This window comes from Saccopteryx bilineata, chromosome 8 (genome assembly GCF_036850765.1).
Source record: "Saccopteryx bilineata isolate mSacBil1 chromosome 8, mSacBil1_pri_phased_curated, whole genome shotgun sequence".
NCBI lineage: Eukaryota > Metazoa > Chordata > Mammalia > Chiroptera > Emballonuridae > Saccopteryx > Saccopteryx bilineata.
Window position 1 is genome coordinate 58,590,842 of NC_089497.1, and position 11,230 is coordinate 58,602,071.

Here is an 11,230-nt window from a genome sequence, read left to right on the forward strand (position 1 = left end):
TACCACCCCACATCAAAAAAGGGTGGGAAAGGCTTAATCCCAAAACCAAGCCCCAGGCTACAAGGATTCTCAACACACATTAATATCACCTGGGCGACGGCCTCCTCGTGGGCAGCACCGTCTTTAACAAAGTGAGCATAATATATTTTATCTGCCCAACAGGGAACATTTAATTATTGTCTCCATTTTATAGATGAGAAAACTGAGGTTTAGTTTTGTTGGAATCCATGGGAGTCCGAAAGACCAGAGTAACAGGCTTTATTGAAAGGCAGAAAGGAACCCTGCCGGGCACTTCTCCCGGGGAGAAGAGCACCAGTTACAGAGTAGGGGCAAGTTATATAGTGTTTGGGAGAGCCTGAGGGGATACTGAGGCAAAAGTCCTGGTATGTCCGGAATGCTCCTCCTTGGGGGCTTGGAGCATGTGGGTGTTGAATCAAAAGTCCTGGTGTGTCTGGAGCCCCTCCTTGGGGCGGCTTCTTCCTGCTGCCATCCCTACCTATTTGATATTTCCCTCATGAAGTTCTCCTTGGGGTATTGGGAAATAGGAGTGTAGGAGCATTTGATTGTAGGTAATCCTAGAGATTTCTCTCATCCCGGCCTGTAGGAACTTAATAAAGAAAGAGGCAGGTATTTGGAGATTAGCAATGCAGAGATAAGGAGGGTTGTATAGGGGTGTGTGTGTGTGAAAGTTCTTCCATGGTAAAGTTAGAGATATTTTTTCCTGGAAGCCCTGGAGAGAGCAGTTAGCTTGAGCTAAAAGAAATGTTTCATGTCCATTTGTAGGCTCTTCTTCAGCCAAGAAGAACCAGTGATCTTGTCCCCTTACTATGTGAAGGGTAAAAAGACTGAAAAGCATTAAGAGGTAAATGGTATTCATTCTCCTAGTTCTTCAGGGATACGGGAGAGCTTTAGGGTTAGGGGACCTGTAGAGGTTGAAAGATAGAATTTAGGAGGTTTGCTGATATAGGGTTTCAGATTTTTCTGTTTCACGAGGGCAGGTTTCAGGGTTGATGTGTAAAGTTAGGTAGATTTTTCCAATTTTCTGACTCGCGAAGGTCTGCATGCAGTTCTGTAAGAAACTAGTGAACAAATGTAAGAGGCAGGGTTTAAAAGTTAGAAAAGTAAATAGGAGAGTGATTGGACTAATGAAATGCAATAGTAAGACGCCCATTTTGTGTGAAACCACTGATTCCATGTTTACGAATTTGCTGGGCTTCAGAGAGAGAGAGAGAGAGAGAGAGAGAGAGAGAGCAAATAGTAATAAGACAGGGCAGTGTGGCTAGTACCCCTATCCCTAGATCTACTTTTGTAGAGATTTCTAAAGCAATAAGAAGAGAAATTACCTGTATAGCTCGTTTGGTCCTTATATTGATGGATAGTGTATGTAAAGCCAGGAGGCACGGCCAGGGCCACCATCAGAGCAGCCCGGACCTTGCAGGTTCACATTGGATTCGGACAGTCGGTAAAGAAACAGCGGAGCCAAAAACTGATGGGCCATAGTCTTTCATTCTAGCTTGCACCTGGCGGGCAAGTAAAAACATACACTGGGCTCCAAAACCCAGTCACATTCAGTGCTCACAAAGCCACTGACTTATCCGAGTTTCCTAGAATCAAAGGTTTCTAGCTCACCCAGACTTATTCACCTCTGTTCCCCATCTCCTTCCTTATCCCAGATACAAACTCTGCACAAACTGGCTTCTCACTCAGCACTCCACCATCTTGGCTGCTTCTCCTGGCCTCCTCCACGTGGCCTTTCTCTGCTCTCCTCTGCTCTCTCTTCTAATGATAATCTCAGGAACCAAGAGCACAAGCTCCTGTTTTGTCCCCATTTTATAGTGTAGAAATCCAAACCTCTAATCCAATATACGAAATAGGGAAGTCTCTAATACAAAGTCACTTCTCTGAGGCATGATTGGATTGTACCACCCCACATCAAAAAGGGTGGGAAAGGCTTAATCCCCAAACCAAGCCCCAGGCTACAAGGATTCTCAACACACATTAATATCACCTGGGTGACGGCCTCCATCTTTAACAAAGTGAGCATAATACATTTTATCTGCCCAACAGTGTATTAGGAACTGGAAGAGGCTCATGGGGTGGGATTAGGTTGATATTTAGGGTGAGATAGATTAGGGTACAGGTTTCTGTCCAATTAGCATGGAGACACAGGTGTTGGTCCCACACGAGTAGAAAGTTCCTGATTTGGTGAGATAGGTTGAGAAGTGCAGTGGGAGTGAGTTGTCAGGATTATGGTGTGTGGACCTGTCCATGTGAAAATCAGTCCTTGGGTGATGTACTGCTGGAAGTGCCTCTTGGACAGTCTTTGAACAGTTTGCTGAGTAACCTATAAAACCTGCAAGTACTTAGGGAAAGGGTGTTACATTTCTACACTTTGCAGTTAGAGTTTAAGTCCTAGTGACCACTGCTTCTAGCTGGAATTAGCAGCAGGTCCCAGCCTATAATAGGCATGGGGCATTGAGACAAGAGGAATAAAGGAGATACTAAACATTAAATAAAGCAATAAAATCAGACTGTCAATACCCACAGTAGAGATCTTTGAGGGATAAATAAAACTTAAATATTCAAGCAAGGCATAGTAGATGGCCCTTGTGTTTACAAGAAATGAGATTAGCTTATCTGCTACTTGGAAGAAATACCTTAGGCTCGTGAACGATGTCCTTGGGCCTTCAGTGGCAATTCCCAGCACGCTGGGCAAGGTCAGGTCACAGGTAGGTGGAGCAGGGCTAGAAGAGACTGAACCCTCCCTCCATGGAGCAAGGGGGCAGCTTACCTTCTCGTATCCCTCTTTCCACAGCACAGGTGTGTCACCAGTGGGGCCAGGAAGCCTGGCAGGCTTTAGTTCAATGACCTTTCTTTCCACTCTGGAGCAGGGCCTTGATGAAATGCTATGAAGCCCCTTAGGGCACTGGAGCCAAAAGCTGGTATTTTCTGACTTCTTTTGGGCTTTATTTGCCTTTTCTGTTACTTCCTTGGTCATTATAGACCTTAAAAGCCATGCTCAGAAGATCTCACTGAGGGGCTTGACTAAGAGAGCAAAATTGGGAATTCAGTGTTTAAAGAAGCCTATTAGACTGAGGAAAGAAAAGATTTGATCTGTTGTGGTAGGTGGTTGGAGACTGTGGAGGGTCTGAGTTTGATTTAGGGTGAGACTTCAGGTGGTGGGGGTTAAAGTAATGCCTAGATAGACTAGGGACTGAGAATAAAGTTGAGCCTTAGCAGAGAAGACAGGATAACACTTCATAGTGAAGAAGTTAAGAAGGGTGGTGGTAAGTCTCCTTGAGGCAGGCAGGGAGGGGCTGCAGGGGAGTAGGTCATCTACATATTGTAAGAGAGTAGTAGTTTTGAGATTGCATGCTGCTAAATCCTGAGCTAGTGCCTGCCAAAACAGGTGTGGGCTGTTTCTGATCCCCTGGGGTAAAATAGTCCATGCAAGTTGCTGGGCTGCATTAGTGTCTGGGTAAAGGCAAACAGGGTGTAGAGGAATGGTAAAGAAGGCATTCTTGAGGTCTAGGACCATGAAGTGAGTGGTGTTTGAGAAAATGTGTGACAGTAACTTATAGAGATTAGGGACTACTGGATGGAGGGGAATTACTGCCTCATTGATTAGGTATAAGGCTTGTATGAGGTGATAAGCTCCTGAAGGTTTTCGAACAGGAAAGATGGGGGTATTGCAGGGAGATTCCATGGGGATGAGTAAACCTGGTTTATGAGGTGGGTAATTACTGGTTTAAGGCCTTAGAAACAGACACTGTTACACATTAAACAAAGACTTCACATATTATGAATAAAGGAATTTAAATGAGCGCGCTTTACTTGTTTCAATTCACTAGAAATATTTTCTGACAAACAATGAGACAAGACAGATTACTTACTCACATAGCTTAATATACAATTCTGTTTTTTAAGTTTTTCGAGATGGCAGGAAGTTGCCAGCATAGAGAGGAGGAAGAGAGAAGGCAGACGGATGGACAGTGTGAGCAGCTGGATGGAAAGAAGGAAAGTCAGAATCTGCGGGAGGAGAGAAGGAGGTTAAAGTATTGGTGTGGCGCCACATGGTCAGAGGAGTCAAAAGGATTTAGAGCTCTGAGGAGAGAGGAGAGGGCAAGGAGGAAAGAGGCACAGTCACAGTTTGTAAGGAAGGAGGAGGGGTCGGAGAGGAGACAGACAGAACTGCAGTTTGTAAGGAAGGAAGAGAGGTCAGAGATGAGACAGGCACAGCAGCCAGAGCCACAGCTTGCTTCTTTGGAGGGGGGAGGGGACGAAGAACACAGTGGAGAAGGGAGAGGCCCCCGGCCAGCAGGGGAGATGAAAGAGAGACTGGCGAAATGAGAAAACAGGATTTAGTGAAGGGAAGAGGCTTTCTGGAGGGAAGAGACTCCAGCAAAAAAGATTTGCTGAGAAACTAGAGAGGGGTCCCGAGAGAGGATTTCTCTCAAGTTTCAAATAATTTGACTGATGTTCCAGGTTGAGTCCAGTGGAGGTACTGGGACTCAAACCTGCTCAACTGCCCCTTCTGTTTTGCTCCTCCTTTCTTGGTGTCTCGTTCCTCCCCTGTATGCACTTGGCCTTGCTCAGGACTGGCCTGGAGGCTGGTCCTGTGTCACTCGAGGTTATTTCTCTCCAAGGGGCAGTAGGATTATCTTCTGAAGCTGTCCCTCTGGCCTCAACCTCTCCCAGGGAGCATCGTGACCTCAGTGGAGTTCTGGTGAGACTGTGAACCCCGTGAGTGAACTGTGTCTAGAAGAAAGTTCTTAGGCCCTGGAGTCGGACAGATCTGGGGTCAAATCCCAGTTCTGCCATGTTTCAGCTCAGACAGTTCAATACCTTCAGTTTCTCATTAGAAATAGGTTATTGTGGGAGTTCAGTGAAATGACATACTAAAGCAGCCAGCACAAGGCCTGGAATTGTGAGAGCTACAACGGGGCCACTGCTCTGGGTCTGGAATAAACCCCTGGTTCTGGAATGAACCCCAGCTACTCTGTCGAGTTACTGCAGTCACTGTTTTCTAGACTCTCCATCAGAGAGCTGAGGTGCCCTGCATCATACGTTTCCTCAAGCTAACATATTAAAAGAGTTGATGAGTAGACTAATGCATATAGTCATAAATTAGAATTTTTTGTTTCTTTAAGAAAATTGTTTCTTAAACATATTTATGATACTTGTACTAGAGATTAAAAATAGTAGGTGATGTAGTATATTCTCACTCATACCTCATCTTTTATACATTTAAAAATAGTAAAGTTTACAGCTCCCAACTACTACAGGCTTGCTGCCAATGCCCAGTGCCCTGAGTCCAAGGAGCAGCAGTGGTGGACAGCACAGGCTCCCGAGCCAGACAAGCTGGGTTGGAATGCTGACTCTACGCTCAATGACCGTGTGACTTTGGCTCTGATACTGAACAGCCTAGAGCCTTGTTTTCCTCACTGGTGAAGTGGGTCTGCAACAGCTGAGAGGTGAAGCAGGAAGTGCAGGGAAAGCCCTGAGCATGGTGCCCGGGGCCAGGTGACCAGTGTCACTGGGCTGGGTGTTGGGCTGTGCAGTGATTTGGGGACACACACACACACACACACACACACACACGGTTTTCAAAATGCTTCAGTAAAGAAATTAGGAAAAGTTATTACTAAAGAATACATTTAACTAATTAACTTTTCAAGTGTCATTCAGGCCACCAGCCCCTCAAAAGTGGAGGTGCAGGGCTGGGGATGAGCAGCAGCAGCCGTGAATTTTAAGTCTAAATCTTGAATTAACTGCTGGATCTTCCTCACTGGGCCCACACTATCTCCTTACTCACAATGTCTCCAGCTGTACGAGAGGTAAAAGGACACAGTCAGCTGACAGTAAAACAAGGAGAGAGCCCACTGAGTGGCTCTTCTGTCTGTGTAGCCCATGTTTCTACACAGGGCTGAACTGCTGATCCCACCATAGACCCATCTGACCTTGAGCTCACTTGAGGCTGTGGGAGGGGGCAGATGTCTCTGTTATCTGCTGGTTATGGGAGTCACACTCACTCTTTCACGGGATGATAGACCTGAGCACGCTTAGTGACAGGCCCTGGGGCTAGGGAAATAAAAAGCCCCAGAACTGTCTGCAAACAGCTATGGGTCTGGTCTGACATCCCGTTCCAGGGGGTCGCCTTGGAAGTGGCAGTTCCTCATAGGCGGGAGCCACTACAGGCAGGGATTAACTCCTCCTGGAAGGGAGTAGCTGGAGATGACTTCTCAGAGGAGGCATGGAGGCTTGCCGAAACAAGGCCTCAGGTGTCCTGACTCCCAGGTGAGCAGCGCTACTGCACCTCAGAGCTCTTCTCTCTGCCTCCCAGCTCTGGGCTGGGGGCCCTCCACTACCTCCTGTTCCTCACTCAACACTGAATATTGCCTTGAGCAGATCGAGCTGCAGATGTCCCATTCCCTCCCCCTCTCTGTCTGGAAGATGACTGACGCCCCTAAGGACCTGAACAATCTTGCCAGAGGGCCAGGAGTGAAGGTCAGCACATCTAAGGAAGGCTTGTGGTCTTGGAGACCGGATGCAGGCTAAGCCAGCTGTGGGAGGAGCCAGCTGGGGCCCAGGCTGCCCAGGAGCAGCAGAATGCACACAGCCTGCCTCATGGGGGTCAGGTGAGGCACTGAGCATTGATTGCCTAGTAGGAGGGACAGAAAAATGCTGGGCTGCTTCCAGATGGTGAGGAGCAAAGACCTGGCCATCTGAGGAAGATGGAGGGTCCGTGGGGGTGAAAAAAGACGTAAAGCTATCCTGGAGAAGAGGCAGCTGTGACAAGCTGAGACTGTAGAAATGAGCTAGGGTGAGAGTTATAAGGAAGCGGAATACAAGTTGTTATTAAATAATTTATTGTTCCCAAAGTCGCCAAGGATGTCATATGCTACTTTGAGAGGTAGTGAGCAACCCATACCTGGAGATGCTCACCAGCATTCAGAGCCTCTAGTAAAGAACCCAGCTCTCCCTTTGATGAAGTGCGGGTAGCTGCTGCAGCGGGGGGGGGGGCAGCTATCTACCAACAGCCTTCAACTGGCAGCCCCTTCAGGAATCACCTTGGCTGCAAAGAGCCATTCACCCATGGTCACAACCCTCCTGAGGTGACTCACATCCAATGACTCATCAAGGGGGGACATAATGGCCCAGTCATTTTGACCCCAACCAGGACAGCTCTGACATGCTGTCCAGATTCCTGTGGGGTTGGCTGATGCTATTGTTGAGTCCGCTTTGCAGCTGAAGTCCTCCCTCTGTCCAATGGGGCTTCCCCCTCCTTTCCACAGGTATGAACCCCAGAGTGCTCCCTCATAACCGTCTTGCACACTGAACTCCATCGCAACGTCAGCTTCCTCGGGGAGCCTCGCCTGCGACAGTGGCTACATACTGTCAGTTCTTCTATCTGGGTTCTTTTCTCTTATAATACTGTATCATTGTTTCCCATGTTGCTTGCAGCACCTGAAAGAGTCCCGGCACACAGTATGTGCTCACTAAAATATATTTTTAAGTGAATGTTTAATTGAATATATTTGTATACTTGTCATTCTCTTGGTCAGGCCATCACTTCTTCAAGGACAAGGCCTATGTGGACATCATCTCTGTGTCATTAGCTCTTAGCTAACTGCCTGACACTTAACTATTACTCAAAACAATTTTTTTTTTTTTTGGTAAATACATAAATATCGTAAATAGTTGAAGAGTAGAGGGAAGGGTCTTCCTAGTCCAGGGGCCAGCCTAGGGTTTCCATGTCGGAAAAACTTGGTTGGAAAACTGGTGTGGAGGGGTGTGAATGTCTAATGATTTGTTTGAAGTTGCTGTTTGCTAAACGGGTGCTCTTTTTACTTAGTGTATTTTTATTTGGGGTAGACAATGAAAAATTTTAAGGGTAAAGCCCAGTGGTGGGATTCAAGTAATTTAACAACCGGCTTTCTACCCAAATGACCATTTTAAGTATAAAAAAAGCAATATACCGAGGAGTAGTTTACTATTTCATGCATTTAACACTTAAATAAGAACAATAAAAGAGGTACACAAAACTATGTTCTAAGAAAGAGTTTTAAATATTAATGAAAAAATATTAAATAATACCTGACAAAAACAATAAAACTGTTATTTAAGGTATTTTTATATTGCTTCTTGATTGGCGTCCTCACTTAGATTTTTTCCACCTATGGACGGAATGAACATTACTATGGAGCGCTTTGAATACGCTGTTGTGTAGATGAATGTTTAAAAAGAGTAAGGAATGTAAATTTGTGGTTTCCCCATTGGGTGGCTGCCCCGGGCTCCTACTTTAGAGAGAACCCTGATTACAATGCCATTTTAACAACCGGTTTGCCGAACCCAACAAAAAATTAGGTATCAGTTCTGCCAAACTGGTGCGAATTGGCTGAATCCCGCCGCTGGTAAAGCCTACTGAAGCCACCCTTGGCTGGCTATTACCCAGGCTTATGGACTTCTACAGGGCAGTGAAGGCTGGAAGCCTGTGTGGGGGTGGGGTCATGGGGAGAAACAACAGTCTCTCTACACCCACTCACTGAGCACTTACTCCCCCTCCGCCTGGCAGGAGATGGGGCTCCAGAGGCTGCGCCCTGTTCCTTGGGACACTTGCTCGAACACCGAGGAGACAAGACAAATTCATAATGAAAAATTAAACACCCCTGGGACATTGCAACAAGACAATACAAATAGATAAGCTGCAGGCCCTGTTACAGGTCACCTTAGAGGCCAGGAAGAAACTCGGCAGGAGGTCTCTGCTCTGAATTGAAGCAATTTGTTAGCAGTTCAGTTTTCAGCACCAGAGACACACAAATAGAGATGAATGTCAAGAGAGAAGAGGTGATAAATAAAGGTTTTAGATGTACTTGAAATAAATAGAATAGGCGATTGATGAGAGAAGCCTATAAAACCAAAAGACAAAGGAGAAAATAGATGAATGATACATTATAGAAACCAAGGGAGGGAGGGAGGAAGTGAAAGAGAGACTTTTCAGCTGCTCTCCAGCCAAGCACCTTAGAGAAGGCCAGGTGACGTCACAGTGCCCATAGCCACTCACCTGACAGCCTGTTTTTGTCTCACCTCATCACTAGAAAGAGTGTGAGTACAGCACTATACGATATTTTGGGACCATATTCATGTAATTTTTATTAAGTACATTGTTATATTTGTTCTATTTTATTATTAGCTATTGTTAAGCTCTTACTTGCCTACTTTATAAATTAAACTTTGCCATAGGTATGTATATATAGGAAAAAACACAGTATATATGCAGTTTGGTACTATCCATGGTTACAGGCACCCCCTGGGGGGCTTGGAATGTACCTGCATCAGCTAAGCAGGGAGACCCAGGAACCGCCAAATGGAAGAGATGTATTGGGCCAAGTTGGGGGGGGGGGGCTGGGGTGTGTGTGAGGGGGTAGGGGGGGTAGTGGTGCATGTGCCACAGCGCGCCCATGCCCGCTCTGCGGCACCACCCTCCCCGCACACCAGTGTGTTCACCAACCTGGAAGCTCTCTGAATTGCCTTGTTCAAGAGTTTATAGCCCATTCTCTAGCCCCACTTCCTTCTCTGGGGGTCAAGGGTTAGGGTTGAAGGTTCCCATCATCCGAACTCCTTGTCCCCTGTTCAGGGACAGCCCCATCCTGGAGCTATTTAGGACCACACCTTAGTCAACTCTCCTGTACATGAACTCAGGGATGTTCAGAAGGAGCTCGGAATGAATAACAAAAGACATTCCTGTTCCAGGAAATTACTCTGTGCCAGAAACTGGGGACACAGACCAAATATATTTTTTGTTATATCTCTCCTAGCAGAGCCCAATTGGAACCAGAAGGCAAGTCGGCCAGGTTGACACGGTCCAAGGAGCCACCTCCCCAGGTGGGGGCAGGGTGGGGAAGGTGAGAGTGGGTGCAGAGGGAGAGACAGAGAACACCTGCACACTCCCATAGCAGAAGCACCTGCTGTTCTAGGTCACCTGCCTGCGTCACCTTCGTCTTTCGTCTTCCAGGCCAGAGGAGGAAAGAGAGAGTTGACTGCAGCCCAGCCGGGCAAGATTGCCGAGTTCCGGAACTTCAGAGCTGGGCAGTGCCATCTGGTCCAGTCTGAGCTCCACCCGGGCCACCCTGCTGGTTGGCGGCAGGCTCCCGGGTCTGTCCCTGGGCCCTGCTCCCTGTCTGTGTGTCTGAGAAAGACACAGGTTAGTAAAACAATCCCATGGATAACCAGAGCTGTGTTCTCAGCTGAACCCCCGTGACCCTCTCTCCGGGTTGTCACCCCAGTCCTGCAGGCCACATTTCATGAGTTCCTGCCATAGCCTCCTAACTGGCCCTCCTGGTCCAGCCTCTCTGCTTCCAGCAGTAGCACCCCATGGTCACCCTAACAATCCCAGCTCTAGTCTGGCACCCGAGACCCCTCATCCCACCTTACTTCTCACTGCGCTTTTCCTCCTTCCTCACACTTCGGACAAACCAGCTCCTGCTGGCCACCAGACCCGGCCTGTGCTTCCTCACAGCTGTGGCTGCACATCCGTCTTCCCCTCCCTGGGATGCCTCATCCCCGTGTCCACCTGTCAACGGCTGGCTGAGTCACAGCTTCTTCCCTGCCAGCTTCTGCAGGACACCTTCCCTACCCCTCAGTCCCCACTGAGGTCCCCGCCCTTTAAATGCTCTCAGCTTTCCATCTGCAACATTCTGCCAGTGACCTCACCTAGTGTGCATTTACTTATCTACCTGTGTGTTTACTGAACAGATATTTACTGGGTTCTTACTGTGCCCGGCACCGTGGTGGACACTCGGCTTATAGCGGTGAGGGACGCGGCCTTGTCCCCGCCCTCACGGAGCTCACCATCAGCCCAGCTGGGAAGACACGCATTAATAAAGTAATGGCACAGAGGGGTACAATTTTAATAGTGACGAGTGCTGCTGAGGAGCTGAACGCAGGACAGTGTGTGTATGAAAGGAAATTTGCTGAGCCACAGAGGGCAGGGGAATGTCCCCAAGGAAATCATGTGGCATTGACAGCTGAAGAATGAATTAGGCAACCAGGTGAAGGAAGGGCATTCCCACAGGGCACAACGGGCACAGACCCCTTGTGATATCATCCTCTGTGCTCCTGCCTTACCCCTAAAATACTAAATGTGACCTTGAAGCAGGGTCAACTTTTTGTTATGTCCGGGCCCATTTCTCACAGGCACTCAGTGAATCCTGCAGTTGAATTAAATTGA

The 11,230-nt window shown here is 47.6% G+C and overlaps 1 long non-coding RNA gene across 1 annotated transcript; it reads right to left on the reverse strand.

Moving 5' to 3' along the window:
* Window positions 1-333: 333 nt before the first annotated feature.
* Window positions 334-10,544, reverse strand: LOC136311593 (uncharacterized). Its single transcript, XR_010726815.1, has 3 exons — window positions 10,435-10,544; window positions 1,344-1,520; window positions 334-607 (listed from the first exon to the last, which is right to left on the reverse strand). It is a non-coding gene; the product is annotated as an uncharacterized lncRNA (long non-coding RNA).
* Between the last annotated feature and the right edge of the window lie 686 nt (window positions 10,545-11,230).